Source organism: Xiphophorus couchianus, chromosome 21 (assembly GCF_001444195.1).
Source record: "Xiphophorus couchianus chromosome 21, X_couchianus-1.0, whole genome shotgun sequence".
NCBI lineage: Eukaryota > Metazoa > Chordata > Actinopteri > Cyprinodontiformes > Poeciliidae > Xiphophorus > Xiphophorus couchianus.
Genome location: NC_040248.1, coordinates 7,617,987 through 7,636,155, shown reverse-complemented (window position 1 = coordinate 7,636,155; position 18,169 = coordinate 7,617,987). Strand labels below are relative to the sequence as shown.

The following is an 18,169-nucleotide window of genomic DNA, read 5'->3' as shown; positions in this document are numbered from 1 at the left end:
ATTCTAATTTATTGAGGCACACCTGTAATTGGTTGCTTGTTTTCAAAACAATATAAAGAGACAAAAATATGAGAAATAATAGGACAACAAAAGAAATTTAATAAACTGGTGCAGATGGAATAACTCACCTGCAGATGAGAACAATTTAAATTCATTATAAATTGCAGAAACAATTTCCAAACCTAAACTTAAAGGTTAATTATTGATGAGTTTGATAACATATTGGAGCTCAGCGCCCTTCTTAACATCTCAGACGTTATTCTAATCAAAACCATTAAAAAGTAGACATATAAATCAGCCAAAAGTGACACAGAAGGTCATTGAAATGACGGGACAACACCGTGATTACTACTGTGTAACAAACGAGACTTTAAAACCATCTCAAGTATTTAAAGTTTTAGAAGAAGAAGCTGTCCATGCACCATGAAACGTTATCCATTGTTATCTGGCCTTTATCAGTGAGGCTGATGCTTGATGTGAGTGAGAGCCTTTCTCTCTCATTGTGAGCCATCCCAGCAGAGATTAGGGGCCAGGGTTACTGAATGAAAGCGAGGGGGCAGCTCCTTTTCTCTTTTTTTTACTCGGGATGCTTTCACTCATAATGAATGAGCATAATTCTGAGAAATGTGCCCCCTTGAACAGCGGAGGAAACCCCCCAAATCCAGCAGAGCTCCTGAGGGGCTCAGTCTTTGACAAACGACTTCCCCCCATGTGGAGCAGAGCCCGCGGATCAGCAAGAGCATCTAATAAAAACCTAGAAGACGTGGTCTTGTCTGTCCACATCACACACACCATGAGTGTGTGTGTTTTATTTCAGGTCACATAGCATGCACTGAAAGGAATGAAAGGATATTTACACCCAAACGAAGCGATGATATCTCATTGCAGCCAACGAACAGTGGGGAATTACGGTAAAACAAACAGTTTTTTTGGTTCCTCTCCCAAAAGGTCAAACATCAAAAAGCTGCTGAGTGAATGACACTGACAAATGCTGTCAATCCTAGCAGGGGTGAAGCAGCCTGTGGTTTGCTGAAGGGCTGGAGATGAGGGGGAGGATGGAAACAAACAGCTGAAAGGGACTGATTTTCTCCAGAGCAGGAACAGCTGAGACCCCTGGCAGCAGGACCTCAGGGACTCTGCGTTTTGATCAGGGAAGGAAGTACGGAGGAGCTCCTTAGCCGAGTCAACGCTGGTGACTAAACCTCCGTTGAAGTGGGAGAAAGCTGAGAGCAAGACGTCAAAGCAGAGAGAAGAGAGGTTCTGTGCCGATTCATATACCCCTGCCACCCCAAAATAAAATGTTGTGCAACTGGAGTACATCTGAAATCACCGAATAAGTACAGAGAGTTCATGTTTGTAGTTTAATTTCAGCAATGGAAGGCACCGCTAACTAAAAAGTTAGTTCAGCTAAGACGGTATTTAGCGAAAGCTAGCGCTAACGCTCTAAATTTAACTATGTTGATACCCAACATATGTCAATAACATATTAATTAAAGCCTCTCAGAGATGAATGAAGGATTTACATCATTTTATTCAGGTTTGTTGAGATATTTTGATGTAGGATGCATTCAAACTGTAGTTTGTTTCCCGAAACAATCCAGTTCGCTTGGAGAGCTGTGAATGCTCCAAACCTCCATCTCAATTCGGTTTAAGTGAATTCTGATGCGATTTGAATGCATATCTAAATGCAAGCGGATCAGAGACCGCTCCAAAAGCAAGAAGTAGACTATAATGCAGAGCATTCTGGGTAAATACAACCAAAACAAACACAAAAGTCTAATGTTAGATGGAGAAATGCCTCGTTGCCTTTTAACAAAGACAACAGAAAAATCCCACAACCTCTAAAATCCAACGCTACTCCAAGAAATTGCACTCAGTGTCTTTTCTGGAGATTTTTGTGTAATTTCTTTCAGAGATTCTTGGTGCAGCGCCACCACAGGTGAGGAGGGGAACAAGCCCCTTTTCAAAGGGTTTGTTTCATTTGACACAATGCAGCGTGAAAGTGAACCACATGTTGCAACTTTGATCCCCAATCAAACGGAGTCTCCCAAACTACCAGGTGTGAAAACACCCTAAACGTTGCAGGGCAGCAGCTCCTGAGGCCTGGAGTTGTTGGAGAGCCCGGTGATAGATTGTAGTATATTTATGTGATCATATCACTCAGTTGGGAAAATCAATCCTTGCAGATGCTCTCTATCCAGTCTGACATAGCTTGAGTTGAGAGATTTGTGATCCTTTTAGTCTGTGCAAAGCTGGCAGAGACATTCAAAGACTACATGCTTTTATAAAGTAATAACTCAGAGGGGATTCATGCAGCCCACACTTTTGAGATAGTTTAAGTAAAAATCATCCACATCTACTTGAAAATCATGCCCAACTTTTTGTTAGTTTATTATAAAATAAAATGTGTGAAATTTGTGGTTTTTTGAAGGCACTCTATTTAATCTAGAAAAAAATGCACTGCTGTTATCATTTAGAAGCAGTCCTGCGTCCGTTTCGTCCGTAATTCTCAGGGAACAGTTTACAGTTACACAACAGACATCCAGCGGTTTACTATCTACTGCAGCAAGCATGTGGAGATTAGACAGTGTGTGCATTTCTGTTTAACAGTCAGGCAACAAACATTAAGCTCAGAAAAACTGTTTTTGCACTGAACCTGCAGGATTTTCTTAAAAAACAAGGTCAGCTTTCAAAGATTTAGGACTTACTTGCAGATACTCGAAAGCTCAAGCTTCCCTTCCCACTCGGCTGGTTAAGTGAGCCTGGAAAGAAAAGATACTTCTTCTCAGTATTGATCTGGCAGGAAAAAAAAGCTCTGAACTCAGCTGAGTAAAAGAATGAGTTTGTTCCTTGTTAGCTACACTGACACCAACAAGCTCTCACACCATAGGTAGCACATTAGACGTAAGTGATCCGAGCGGCCCTCCCTGCACAGCAGCCCACCTTGACACAACGAGTCAAGTGGTGCTCTCACTGATGCGACTCTCCCACCTCCGAACATGACCTCGGTCATTCCGGATCGCTCTGCCAGGGCCCTTCATCCTTACTCCTGATCGCTATCTGAGCACTAACATCTGTTTTCAGACTATATTTACTGAGACTGGACAGGAGCAGACCAGAGCGGGATCCCGGGAGGCTCTTCAGTGGGTCTAAAGGGCATTGCAGCTTCCACAGGCCATAAACCGGGGCAGACATGAAGGCTTTATGGGGCTTTAAATGAGGGTGTCATATGGTGTGTAGTCTGTTCAGGTCAACAAAATGGTTTTTTACTTAAAATTGCTTTACCCTTATAAAATAAACACATTAACATGTTTACAGTATTCTCCGCCATTGTTATTCATACCTAAAAATCAATTAATCTCTAATTACAGCAGAAAAACTGAAAAACTATAAACATCCAATGTTTAAATTAAGCCATTTTTTTAGTCAGGAAACAAAATCCTGGACTGAATATTTGTGTGGGCGCAAATATTCAGGTTCTCTCTGGGTACTCTGGGAAATAGCTTAAAACTGACAAGTGTAATGATAAATAAAAAGTTACTAAAGATTAAATCAATGTCAAAAAAAAATATTACTGATCATTTTGGAGTTGTTTTTGTGAATATTTTGTTTTATTCCATCAAACAATCTTTTAAAAATGCTAAAACTGGCATTTGTTGCAATGTATTTATTTTAATTAATTAGTTGGTTCTTTGTTACTTTATGCCAACGTTATTAAAGAGTCACAGTGGAAGGTCCAAAGAGCCACAGGTTGCAGATGCCTGGCTAAGAGGAAACTGCTCAGTGGTGAAATCTTTTCTTTTCAAGTTGCAGCTGATTTTACATTTCATTTGGGAATCGAGGAAAAGACAGGTTAAAGGTTAAAGATGTCCGCTGTGACGTTTCCACAGTGACACAATCTGCTGCCATTGGTCCATTTTGTTTTGTCAGGGTTTGTGCAGAAATCTAGCAGGAAATCTTCACGAATTCAGTCACTATTTCAAACCAACATTTCTACTTTCTAGTCCAATCACCACTGTCTTCTCTAAACCTGTATTGGTTGGACCGTCTGATCCAATTGATGGTTCCACCACTGGTTTCATTTTGGGTTTACTCTTCTCTTACTTCCTGACCTGATCTTTGTTATTAAAAAAAATTATTTTCTTCATTTTATTAACCAAGGTTTGAACTGATCCTTCCAGTTTGCTGCTTCCTCTGAAATCAGCTTAAAGTTGAAGGAAATGGTTTATTTTCATGTATTTCATGCTACTCCATCAGTTTGTAAATAAGGTATTTCTTTGTAAGTGATTGTTCCTTTATTATGCATCTTGTATTTTAATTGGATTTTGATATCTGTTGTTTTAATTGTCAACATGTTGCTATTCTTAGCCAGATCTCGCTACAAACAAACATGTCTGTTAATATATTTATATTGTTCTTATTTAATATTTAAATTTTCTCAGAAACCAAATTTCAGACTTTCCTCACCTTTAATTAATAAAAGCTTAATTACATTTCTCTAGGAGTAATGAATCTGTCAAACGTGAGCGTCACCTCTTGAGTCTAATCACTGAGATAATTACCGCAGATGCACCTGTTCAAGTCAGATAAAAACAGTAAAAACAGCCCAAACATAAACACATGAACTTTGACCCAGTTCCTGAATCAGACTACGTCACGTTCAGATCTCTCTGTTTACAGAAGAAACTACAATACTGCGCGCGGTGTGATGGAGGTATTTGTTGCAAAACAAAACAGCGTTATCAGAATGTGGGTCAGAGAGGATGTCTTAATTAAACAAGTTTATATAAGGAAGCAGCTGGAGAAATGTCCAACTAAAGGGGACAGGTTTGGAGTGCAAAATATATTTAATAGGGTTTAGTTTTTTTATAGTTTTGGCTTTTATAATGAGGAAGCTGAAACATAAAACTGGACTTTGCGTCACTCAGAGTTAATTTTTTTTAAAGATGCAAACAAAAGAAGAAGATTAGCTCTTGTTGGTGAAAACAGAGCTGAGTGTAACAGGTAACTGCTTAGCCTCAGAGGAGGACAGCCGCGTTGTTTTTGTTGAAAACAGCTCCTGCTAGTATCTCCCCATGCTTGTTGGTCAGAAATACGACCGGACTTCCCACCTTCTTGATAAACAAAGATTTGCAGAAGTTAGAGTGCCCGACATATACCGCTGACGTGGCCTGAGCGCGGTGCAATCAGCTGCGCTCTTGGGATGGAGCCACCAGATAATGAGAAAAGGTGATTGCGCCGGGAGATAATAGGGGGAGAAGAGTCTGATGTGGCAACAGCGTCTGTTAAAGTAAGGGAAGCGTGTTGTTTTCACAACAGAAACGCAGGTGGTTACTCACGGCTGCGTGCGTGCGTGCGTGACGCACCGAGCAGTTGGTTTCTGGTTATGTCTCACCGTCAGGTAAACATTTCTTACAGGTGCTCCTTCAGCTCAAGTCACAACAACACAGATCTGATCTGTGACATAATGAAATATTTGCTTAAGGAACCCAGAGGCAGTTTGTTGAATCAACTGTTGGATGTCTGATTGGTTATGGAGACTATCAAATAGGATATTAATGTTTTCCTCTCATACCTGAAGGTTTTGATTAGTATTAAAAATAACTCTGAAGTTATTTTACTGCAGTGGAGTGAAAAAACTATTTTCCCCCTGATCACAAGGAATTGTACATTACTAAACAAAGTTAACCTGACTAAATATGTAGTTCTTAAATGTTTATTTCCAAATGTAATTAACAGCCCCGTTTAGTTCGCTTTATTCCGACTTTAGTTTGTTTGTTTTTTATTTGAATCACATGGACACTTTCCTGCTGCAAAAGTTCATACGATGAGGAATATTCAAAAGTGAAAACTCAAAGCAGGGCTGCACAGTGGCGCAGTTGGTAGAGCTGTTGTCTTGTAGCAAGAAGGTCCTGGGTTCTGTGCATGCGTGGGTTCTCTCCGGCTTCCTCCCACAGTCCAAAAACATGACTAAAATTGGTAAATTGGTTTCTCCAAATTCTCCCTAGGTGTGAGTGTGTGTGTGCATGGTTGTGTGTCTCGTCTGTCTCTGTTTTGCCCTGCGACAGACTGGCGACCTGTCCAGGGTGACCCCGCCTCTCGCCCGGAACGTTAGCTGGAAATAGGCACCAGAACCCCTCCCAACCCCACAGGGGACAAGGGTGTAAGAAAATGGATGGATGGATAGAAAAATCAAAGCAGCTTCTGAGACAATCACACCACCACCACTGTGTTTGACAGTGTGTATGATGTTCATCTTCTAAAATGCTGTGTCAGTTTTTGGTCTGTCAGAACACAAAATATATTCCCAAAAGTATTTGACGAATGTGGGAGGAGCTGGTGGCTTTTAGGATGTTTTGGGGCTGGAAACTGTCAGTCAGACCTGTCAACCCTGCAGCCAGGCTAACAAAAACCGGTTACTTTCAAAATGAGTCTGATTTATTCTCAGCAGGGCTCGTCAGGAATTAAAGACAAACATTTACTTCCAACCGATTAAAAACCGGGGTTGCCTTTCATCTGGGGGCGAGCGGGTCAGGGAGATACGAAGATCTGACTCAGATGCCTTTGAGGCCCAGGCGAAGGGGGGGTGGCAGCGAGGGGAGATATGTCAGACTAAAGTGTGAATAAAACATGCTGTGGCATGTTGGTAGTGACGATCCGGTAGACCCCGTGAATAATTCATGCAGAGTAGCAGGCGAGGATGAGGGGCTGATGTTTGTGAGGGGGGATGTGAAGGTGTAAGGGAGTCGCCGGCCTTTAAAGACCAGAAAAGGTCGACTTGATGGAAACTCGGACTGGAGTCTGCAGCATCAACGCTGCAGGAGAAATTTAGTGGTGGAGTTAGAAGATCAACTTGAGTTCGCAGAAGTTTTAAAAAAAAAGACTCATCAGAAGGGAACAGTGATTACATGCCGTCACATTTAACAGCAAATCAATACCCATTAGAAATCCATGCAGGTGCTCAGATGAGTGATGAGGATTTGAGCAGAGGGTCTTTAGCTGCTGCGGTGTTATCCCAACCTCCCTCACCCCAGAGACAGGCTCTCCCATAAGAGCTGAATCAGTGTTTTCCCTTCTGCAGCACAGGGAATCTGTTCCAGTCAGCAGCTCTACTCCCAGTCACACAGACACAGGCTGAGCTGTGAGCCAAAGCTGATGCTACTGCACCACCTGCAGGCTCACAGCCACAACTTGTGAATGCATGGCGTACAGCGAGTGCAGGGAAGTTCCCCACCCCATGCACCATCAGCTAAATTACACCTTTTAAAACCAAGAAGTGGTTGTTGGATTACTCATGTTTGAGACACAATTAGAGCCTGAGTATTATGTCAAGGTTTATGGGGCAGAAATGTTACGGAGACAGATGTTGCAGTTTCTGGTGTCCATTGATTTCTCCTGACACACCCTGCAGAGTAGGAGGTCAGCGATGATGGTTCTGCACTGCAACAACTATGCATCAGCAAGAAGTGGTTGAACAAAGAAAGTTGTGCTTTAATTATAACAAAACATAGAAAATACTGAACTTAAACCAGTAAGATTATTTTTTCTCAATACATTTACAGCAAAATAAAGCAGAAACATCTCAGAAATAAATTGCAACTGTCAAAACTCACTTGCAAGAATTTGCCACGCCATGAGTTTTTTTTTATTTTTTTTTTTTAAAGTCGGACATGTCACACTGCTTCCCTTTCTAGTAGTGTAAGATTACCCGGCTGCATGCAGGAAGAGGGGAGCAGCGTAACTGTTGCCAGAAAGGTTTGATTACAGCAACGTGAACGCTCAGTAGCAGCTGAGGCTCCCAGGCTGAAGTCAGCGGCTCGCTGCAGCAGCGGACACACCCCAACCACTGCACTGCTTTAAATCACCTCGTTCACCTTATTTTCCTTTTAAACAATGAGAATTACCAAATATAGCATCAAAAAAATGTATCAGTGAAAACATATCTTATGTTTGCAGAGAGCATAGAGTAGAAATCAGTTGAAATATTTTGAAAACAACCAGCTGAACTCTTAAATTATTTTGTGGGTGCCACTGTATTAAGGATAAAAGCTATTCCAAACAACCTGGTCAAATTTTCAAATTTTCATTACAAATTATTATAATCCTGGAAGCGTCTTAATAAACTCATATCTTGGAGGCTCATTTTTTGCCCAGGCCTCCCTGACCTGTTGGATATTACGCAGTGACAGGATGACAGGAAACAACCTCGATGGTGAAGACTCTAACCACAGTTGCACAGTCAGGACTCCATGAATCAAGAGCTATGATTTACGGTCCGACGGAGAGACAGAAAACGGTCGACTCCCCACAGGAACTGTCTGAGGAAGCAGGGTGTATCAAAACTGCAGCTGGAAGTGGAGGTGGCCATGAGAGTTTTGTATTATGCAAAAGGGGAAGAAAGTCTGGCATTAATCCACAAAAGCTGAGTTGGTCCTTATCTTTAAACAGAGCACATTTTGAAAAGTATTAAACCAATAAAACATAATAAATACCATAATTTCATACATACGCAGTCACAGCAGTAATATAATTTACAAAAATAAATAGAAAAGTTGGTTTTATGTCAGCTGCATAAAAAATTGTCCTGAAAATTATTGCGATAAACGATAATATTGTTTTGAGAGAAGGGGTGAGTGATATGGGCTTTGAATTTTATCACAATATTCTATGGAACTATTGAGATAATATAGGAATATAAGAAGTTGTTTGTTACTACAATTTTTGGTAATTGTATAGCTATGAATGCACTGCACAGCATTTAAACACATACTCTTAAAAAAAAATATTTGTATTTGAAATAGGATTGGTCGGGATGTTATGTACTTACTTTAAAAAGTGTGATTTTTTATCACTAACTGTACACAGCAAACACAGTTAATAACATTTTTGAATTTACAAATATTTACTGATTTTCTTGTAGAACAAACAGTGAAGGAAATAGTTTAAAAAAAAAAACCTTTCCAAACTGTCAGATTTTTTACAATTATTATTTAACATTATCAATCGGAATTTATCAAGACAACAAAAAAACTAAATCTTTATCACAATAAATCTTTCAAGATCGCTGATAAACGATACGATAAATGCCATTTTCAAGTAATATAGTGATAATGGCATATCAACGCCCTCAACAATTAATAAACCTTAATTGTAAGTAACTAAAAACAATAAATAAAAAGGAAATACAATCACAAACAGAAACTATAAATAAAATCAATTATGAAGTTTCAGAAAAAAATATCAAAATGAAATTATTGAACTCATTTTAACTTATCGTGTGGTTAATTAACAGGCTTTTTTTGTGTTGCTATGAGGAATTAGAACCTGTTATTTCATATCTTGACCTTTTCCTCCGTCACTTCGTGAGACCATGTCCCCACTGCAGATGTTAAGTTTTCCAAGTGTGACAGAGTTTCTTGGTGTAAAACGTTCACTTTTCTGTGAGAGCACGTTAGAGGAACTGCTCCCGCGGCCTCATCGTGCGAAATTGTGGTAATACTTTCACTGACTCTTAGTTCCTGATAAAGAGGTGATGTTTGCCAAGGCAAGCGCTCCCTCTCCGCTCAACAGACCGAGATTACGGCACCCTCCGCTCACTTCGGCTGCCATGAAACGCCATCCTCAGCGAGCCGTTGATGTTTTGACACGACTGATTAACTAAGACTCAGCCCCCACCTCCCGATTAAAGCAACGTGCAGGAGGAAGTGGGCTTCTGGGAGGGGGGCTCTGCATCTGCAGCAGTGTGTTGGGGAGGTGGTTGACAGGGCGGCGGGGGTGGTCTCAGAGGATGGCCGTTGTCTTTCTCAGAAAAGTGAACTTGTTTCACCCAAGAGACAGATGAGCAATGTGTTAGGGCCTTGTGGTTTATGGACAGAAGACAGTTCTCAGGCTTCACAGGGGGTTTTACAGGAATAAAACAAGAAACTCTTTACTTGGAAGTAACTGACGGTTGTGCCAGTTTGCTGTGGCACGTTGGAGCAAAAGTGCCAAGAATAACCAAAAGGTGCCTTCAGAAAATAATCCAAATATCCCAAAAGTGAAATGTTTATCTCAGCAAACTTTACTGGATAACAAATTGTCCCAGAAATTATTGTGATAAAAGTTAATGTTGTTGTTTTGAAACCACCTTCAGACCATCAATACAATTCTAATATACTTAATTTCAAAGTCCTTTTAAAGTATGTAACTTTTATAAATAATGGCTTAAATATTTGTTAAAACTGATCATCTGTGAAAAGATTGATCTCTTCTACCTCCTCCCTGAGTAAATATGGATGTCTGAAGGAATGCACCAAAAACAACCAATCAGAGCCAGGAGGAGGGTCTTATCGCTGTCAATCATTCTCATGTACTCGCTAGTAAATGTGCTAATGGCGGAGAAACAACTTAAGGTTATAAAGTCTGACCATGCTTACTAGACTAAGCATTTACAACAGGCTATGCTAGCATCAGCGTACCAGAGAGCAAAAGGGGAAGGATGAGCAGCGCCACACAGAAGGTGATAGACAGCGCTGAGATCCTCCTCCTGGATCTGATTGGTTGTTTCTAGTTAGCACTGGGAGCACTGGGAGCAGGCAGAGAAGCTCCATTTTTTCACCTATTATCTGACGGTTTCAACAAATATGTAAAAAATATATTTTTATAAAAGTTACTGGAGCTTTAAAATGGCAATAAATACGTATTAGTATCTGATGTTAAAAGTCAGTAATAAATAAGTAAAAACCTTTAGTAAATTTATGTGGTTAAAGTTCACTTATTTTGTTAAAATGTAAGGGGGAACAGTAACACTTCGATGGGTTGTGAATAAGACTGACATAAACATGACATAACATCTGTCATGAACATGAGTAAATCTTCAAGAATATTTATGGCTGTTGTCATAAAGTGTCACTCAGTAAATCATGACACTTTTAATACAAAGTTGACATTATTCAAAATGTCTTATTTATGACAACTTGACATTAATCAAGAAATCATGATCTGACATAAATTTGTTATAAAAGTATTACTGATTAAAGTTTAGCTTTAATAACATAAAGCTACATAATTTTAAAAGTTTAAAAGTGTATCATAAAATCCTCCTTCATAAAATATCAATTATTGATCTCTTTTTAATTTACAATGCAATAAATTGATTGTTTATTGCGACAGATTTACCTGTAACCAATAAAATTAACATTATAATCATTATGAAACATAAGCCACAAGCTGTAACCGCAGAATTACAACTGCAGGCGATCAGAACCAGGAGCTGCTCTCTGTGAGGCATGACCAGCAACTCGATCGACTTCCTCTGTACTTCATGTTCTTTTGATAAAACCAAACATGGAAGGTAGAGTGCAAAAGGCTTTGGGCACGTTTATTTTTATTTCTGTCAGCAGCAAAACTTTAATGTAATCTTCTAAGATTAGCCTAGATCAGAGTTCTCCAACAACCTTTCAAATGAATTGCTCTTTACCAAAGAAAATTTAGTTATTTTCTCTAGTGACAAAGTGCCTGAAGATTGAGTTTAAAAGTGTTTTTATTTTTTACTTTATCATATGTGCTGATGAACCCAAACGCAGGGTTAACGATGAGACAAAACATGAGGAATATGAAGATTTGATCAAATAAAAAGTCTAAAAACGTAAACAATGAAATTAGGCAGCAAAGATATTTAAACATTATGGCTAAATGTGGAAGAAGTGAAAGCGAAGGACCAGAAAACCAGGCTTGGAGAATCTGGCAAGGAATGAACAAAAGGAAAAGTAGATATTCTGGAGTTGGAACATGTGAGGTTGATTAATTAAATATGAAGAAAGAAGCATTAAAAGAGGGGAAGATGACAAGATAGATGCAAATACAGTAAGAAATCAAGGCTCAATAAAAAAAACCAACAACTGAAATATAGCCAAAGGATTATCTTGACCAGACTGTCCAAACCTTTGGTCATGTCGGCCAAAATCAGCTCAAAAGTATTCACAAGTAAGAACAATTCTAGAATAAAAATTGGAAATGCTGAGGTTAATATCAAAAATGTTTGAGAAAAGTAGTTTGAGTCTTTCTCTAGCAAATATTCAACTTTACAAGCTCAGAATTGTTTCTATAGAATTTCTGAGATTAATTTAAAAATTTGAGTTTTGTCGAGCACATTTTCAACTTTTATTTTTTTTTGTTATGTTGTAGAAAATTTCTGAGATTTTTTGGCAGAAAATTCCTCCTCTTTTCTTTTTCTAAAGGAAAACCTTTTGAAATTCTGATCTAAGCAAGAATTGACAGTCCTAACCAAATTCTGTTGTAAAGTCTAGAGGAAGTGCTATAATTTCAGGAATTATGGCGACAGAAAACAAATAATTTTGATCCACCACAGAGTAGCATCTATCTGACAGAGATTGAAGCTGATGGAAACTCTTCAGGTGCAGTAAAGCCAGTCTGGGTGGAACAAAGCACATCCTGAATATGATTAGTGTTTAATTAACCTTCAGACCTCGATATTACTGAGGCAGACTGAGATCAACTTTAAAGGAAGAAGAACAAAAGGCAGCAACGTCCAAAGAAAAGACGAAGAGAAGGACGTCCTTCAAGGAGCCTGCAAACCTGCCTCTGAACGCCGCTCAAAGAAATAATTACTTCCTGAAAGCGCTTTTCAGTTTTTAGCTTTGTTTAAATAAGTTGACACATTTTCTTTTTCTTTATAAAACAAAGAGATATGTAGTTATAATCTTTGCAGATAAGGAACTAAATCATTATTCACCAATAACCTGCAACAATAGCAGAAAACAGATTAAACTCATTTATTACATCATTTCTTCTCCAGTACATAACTTTACATATTTATTAAAACTGTCAGTATGTCCTAAAAGTATAATATGAGACAAAAAATGGAACAAAAAATAAATAAATCTACCATTTGCAGAATCACACCGTTCCCTGTCAGAAACAACCAATCAGAGTCAGGAGGAGGGTCTTAGCGCAGTCAATCATGCTTCTGTATGTTCAAGGTCAAGATTACTATGTACTGCAGCTGTGCTAATGGCGGAGAAACAACCCAACGTTACAGAAAAACCTGGTAATTTCTTGAAATTCCCCACAACAGATGAAGAGCGTTGCTGGATTTCCCTCCTGGACATTTCTAGTGCTTTAGATCGTATAAACCCCATATAACAAAACATGTTGACATGTTAAACATGTAATTTCACAACAGCAAAATTAGAAAAAATTCTAATTACTTTGAAAAGGTTGCCCAGAAAGTCAGTCTTTATTCCGAAAAAGCATAACCACAAAGCCTTGGGCATAGATAAAACCAAAGTAAGGATTTTGGGGTATAATCCACAAACACCTCATTCCCACTTTCAAGTACGGTGACAGAGGGATGATGATTTGGGAATGTTTTGTAAATTCAATCACGCCTTGAGTCAGACAATTGGTAATCTGTCCAACAGATGAGTTTTAGTTGGTAGCAAATGCAACAAATGCGCAACAGAAACGCTGAAATGACAAGAATCAAGATGTCGCAAACCTCAAAATGCCTGAAATGATGCAGTGGGACATTAAGAGAACACAAACAAACATCTGCAGACCAGAAAACACTGAAACACAGAAAGAAGAGTGAGCTAAAATCAACAACCGAATTGATAGATGAAATCACAAAGAAAGCTCATTCCTCTCGTTATTAATGCTAAGCGTGGCTCTACAAGATGTTGAATGCGGGGTGTACTTTCTTTCTGAAATGATTAGTAGCTCACAGAACAATTGACACCAATTAAAGCTTAATTAGGACATTTAGTTATTTCCTGCTGTGATGAATCTAAACACCTGAGAGGAAAGATGAAAACATCTCCTCCTTTTTCTCCTCCTTCAGTTAGAGGTTCATCCATCTGCAGAGCGGCGCTGTCGCCTCCGCTGATGCAGGGCGAGCTTCTGCAGCAGAGGTCATGCAGGGACATCAGGCGGTGCAGAACAAGGTCGCCGAGTCCCTGCGAGACAGAATAGTGAGAGCTGCATGCCAAACAGCAAATCTGAGCTTCCCTCTTCCATTTGGAAAACATAAGCCTTGCTTTTTATTCTTCCTCATTTTTTTTCTTTTTGTTTAAGACAATCCGTGATAAAGACGTTGAGCCCCACCCACGATTAATCCACATCACTTCCTCTCATTTCCACGCTCCCCCGTGTCTGATAGTGCAGCGATGCTGCAGAGGACACACCCATCCTCACTCTGCCGCCTCTCTTTGACCCAGAGAAGTTGATGATGCTGCAGTGGAAACACAGACTGCAAGAACACAGAAAAAAGGACATTTCTTCATCAAATAAACAGGAGGAAGTCTGTAATTAAAGAGGGAGGGATGATGGAAACCAAATGGCTTTATTTTCTAGCAGAGAGATGAGTACTTGTCACTAACATCGTGTAATTATGTTCTCTTAAAGAGCCATTAGTTATATTAGAGCTAAAAACCAACAAGAGGAAGGAATAAATTAAAAATGACATTGATTGAGTGTGTAATGGTGAAAATTGATGCTTTATTTTCATATTCCAATTAATTTTGTGAGAGATTGTAACTGTTAACGCTTTAAAGTTCTTCAAAAAAGAGGCATTTATAAAAACACCTAAAACCTCCTTTATTTCATGCTTCATTTTGCTAATTTGATATTAAAACTGCTGTAATGTACGGATACATAACCTAAATATTTGAATTTAGTAGAACAAATGTGCATAATTGTCATAAAAGGTTTTTCTTAATACTTTAATGAAAATGTTATACTTGTGCTGCGTTAAAGTTACCTGCGAAATCGTATTTTCAACATGGCGACACCTATAAACATTGTTTTCAGTACTTCTTACAAACATTTTAAGCTTTAATTTAAATTCCACTTTTAATTTGTTTAGCTTAGCGTTGCAGCCGCTTCATGCAGCATTGATTAAGGCGCACTACTACATGTGTGTCTTGTAAAATAAATACGTTTCCCGTCATTTTACTACTGTTGATGCGAGGGGCGGCCATATTGAAACGCGAAGTCCGTCATAGAAGTAGCAGCAGTTTTTCAGCGAGAAATCCGCTTTCGGATAGCGCACCAATTGATTTTTACCATTAGGAAGTTTAAATTTCCCAGAGTGCATCTGGAACGTGCAAAAGAATCGTTGATTTTTTTGGTTTTAAAATATATTAACAGCTGAAAATGCTCTTCTCTTATTTTTTGTATAAAACCTCCTGAAGCCTGAAGATTGGAGGATCACATTATAAACACCAAAAACTACTAAGAACTCTGCAAAGCAACAAAAAGGTGCAGAAATCTGCGCATGTCGGCAAAAAGGTTTTCCATTTAAGACTTTTCCCATTCAGGAAGAGACTAAAAAAACAGTTTCTATATAAGAGCTGTTGTTGCCCTGAATTAATCTAAAACCTGATCAACTTTTATTTATTATTCTTAAAATTCCAGTAGTTTCAACTACATTATTTATATTTATTGGAATATATTTATGATTTTATTCATTTATTTAACTTGCCTTTGAGAGTTGCTATTTTTTAAAATTTCTCTATGCTTTATTTCATGAACAATGACAACAAAAGAAATTCAGATTTTTTTTCTCTTTATGTCCCACTAAAATGTCCCAGATCAAACTGCAAATAGTTGCTTTCAAGTGATGATTTCTATCGAAATAAACAAAACAAATTTCTTTTGGGGAGTTTTGGGGATCATAAAGATCCTTTTTGGCCTTGAAACTCTCCACTAAAAACCATTTTTGCCAAATCTCTGTTAAACCTGAACTCTAAGCTAAACTGAGGCAAGTTTGGCCTGCAGGGCTTTAATTGTTACTCTTTGTTCTTCTGTGACCTCATGAATGAGTTACTGATCCACTTTTCTCCATTCCTGGATCATGGCTGACACTGTTGTTCTCCTGAAATCCCAAAACTACAGACAAAGGCTTTTGACTCTTTACAGACTGATGCATGTCAATGTTTCTCATCCTTCTTGACCTTCACATCAGGGCATGGTGAGTCACTTTTTATATTATTATAATATTACCCAGTGTCGGAATATTATGTCTCCATTTCAAAGAAACTTTTCATTTTTTACCCAATTCTTCAGTCTTTGAATGCTTTTGAATGGGAAATTTGCTAATAAATTCTCCCTACAGGGTCATAAGTTACCACAATCTGGACAAACTTTATTGAGAAAGATCTCTGTTGGCCAACATGCCAAACTATTCAAAAGGTAAAGTAAAGGTCTTCATTTTTGTGCAACATTTAATTTTATATTACATTTTAAAACATTCTAATCTCCAAAGTCCTGCAAAACCAACTACAAGGTTGAAGCTTTTGTATGTGTGGCAACCTGGGGTGGATTTTCTTTATTATGAAACCCAAATGTAAGATGTTAAAGTTTACGATGGGGGAAACCGACAACGCCACCTGGAATAACTCCAGGAAAATAGAATGGTAATAAGGACACAGGTACGTTCTACTGGAAGTGAGACAAGATTCAGACAGTTCTACAAAAAAATTATTAAACTTCAATATGTTGTTTAAATGAACAACAACCTAAAATTGAATGGTTAAAACAGTGAATGCCTTTTTAATGAAGTTGATTATAATAAAATGTTTAAATTTCAAAGGAAACTGAGGCTTACCAGTGGGGGGAAGTAGTGAGGAAAGGGGCAACATCCAGTGAAGGAAAAGGGATCACCCTGGACACTACAAAGACACGACGAACACACACAAAAAAAGGTGATCCAACAAAACACACAAGACAAGACACCGCCACCAGGGATCACCACCGCCACCACAGAAGCCTCAGTCCCTAAAAGACAAAAAATGAAACAATATGAGTAAAACAGTGATACAATAGCACTACAACATTGCTTTTTATCCCGGTCGTAGTGTCATCAATGCTCCCGGCAGCGGGGGAAAGTTCATACAAATCTTTTAAAACATTTCGTTATAGGCAAAACAGCAGCGAGTGTACATCCAAATATACTGCTCAAAAAAAGAAAGGGAACACTTAAACAACACAATACAACTCCAAGTAAATCAAACTTCTGTGAAATCAAACTGTCCACTTAGGAAGCAACACTGATTGACAATCAATTTCACCTGCTGTTGTGCAAACGGAACTTTGTACAGAACAAAGTATTCAATGAGAATATTTCTTTCATTCAGATCTAGGATGTGTTATTTGAGTGTTCCCTTTATTTTTTTGAGCAGTGTGTAATAGTCGTCAGGGACTCAGCAGGAGGCTAAAAAATAGAGTAGATTATTAATACAACTGCTGATAAAAACTATAACTTACGGTAGCTGCTTACCTGTAAATTACCACACTGCCAGATAAACAGATCCACAAGTTCGCCTATGCAGCGCAGCTGTAACAGAACACTACATAAAGGCTTCGTTTACATGAGATGGATGTTACCTAGCCACGCTAGCGCTTACCTTCCCGGCAGCAAACAAACAGATTGGTCCAGGTGTTGGAGGAGCAGCAAGGGAGGCTAAACAGATCAGACCAGCTTGCATTAATTGCTACGATAAAAGCTGACAAACGAAGAAACAGCCACGCTTACCCAGCACAGTTCAGCAAACAAAGGAAGCAGAATAAGTTGACGTCATGGCGCAAGTAGTCTTGTGGCAGGTAAGGACTTGCTTATATGCAGCAGCTGAAATTGGCCTTAAAGTGGCAGCGTACCATTTATGCTGCTACAGTTTTCCAGAATTAAGACGTTTTAGCCTACTTCATGTTGCCAGACAGGTTCTCTTTAGAAAGTTTTTTGATTCTACAGTAAAGCTGTCAAAAATGGATCTATTCCAAGTTAATTTATGATCTAACAATTAGGATCTGGTAAGCTTGATGGCTTTCCTCAGCTTTTTAAAAACAGTTTGGATTTACTCAGATCACTTTCGTCTGATATTAAAGTTTGTTTGAGCGTCAAAAAGGGCAAAAACAGGAAATATAAATTTTTTGCTGCATTATACTGAGATGTTTCTCATTATAAAACCTTTATGCTAAGCTAACCAGTGCAGATTATTTGCAAAAGACCCTTTCAGTAAAAGTCGAGCTCATTTCTGAGAAAAACAACCGTTCATGCTCAGGGGAACAGATCTGAATGTTTTTCTCACAGACATTTTGTGGTCAAACGTGAGAATCTTTGACACTTTTCACATGAAGACTAAAAACCAGCTAAAAGAAATGCGTGTAATAA

The 18,169-nt window shown here is 38.7% G+C and overlaps 1 long non-coding RNA gene across 1 annotated transcript; it reads right to left on the bottom strand.

Moving 5' to 3' along the window:
• Positions 1–16,461: 16,461 nt before the first annotated feature.
• Positions 16,462–17,399, bottom strand: LOC114137060 (uncharacterized). Its single transcript, XR_003593934.1, has 2 exons — positions 17,279–17,399; positions 16,462–16,776 (listed from the first exon to the last, which is right to left on the bottom strand). It is a non-coding gene; the product is annotated as an uncharacterized LOC114137060 (long non-coding RNA).
• Between the last annotated feature and the right edge of the window lie 770 nt (positions 17,400–18,169).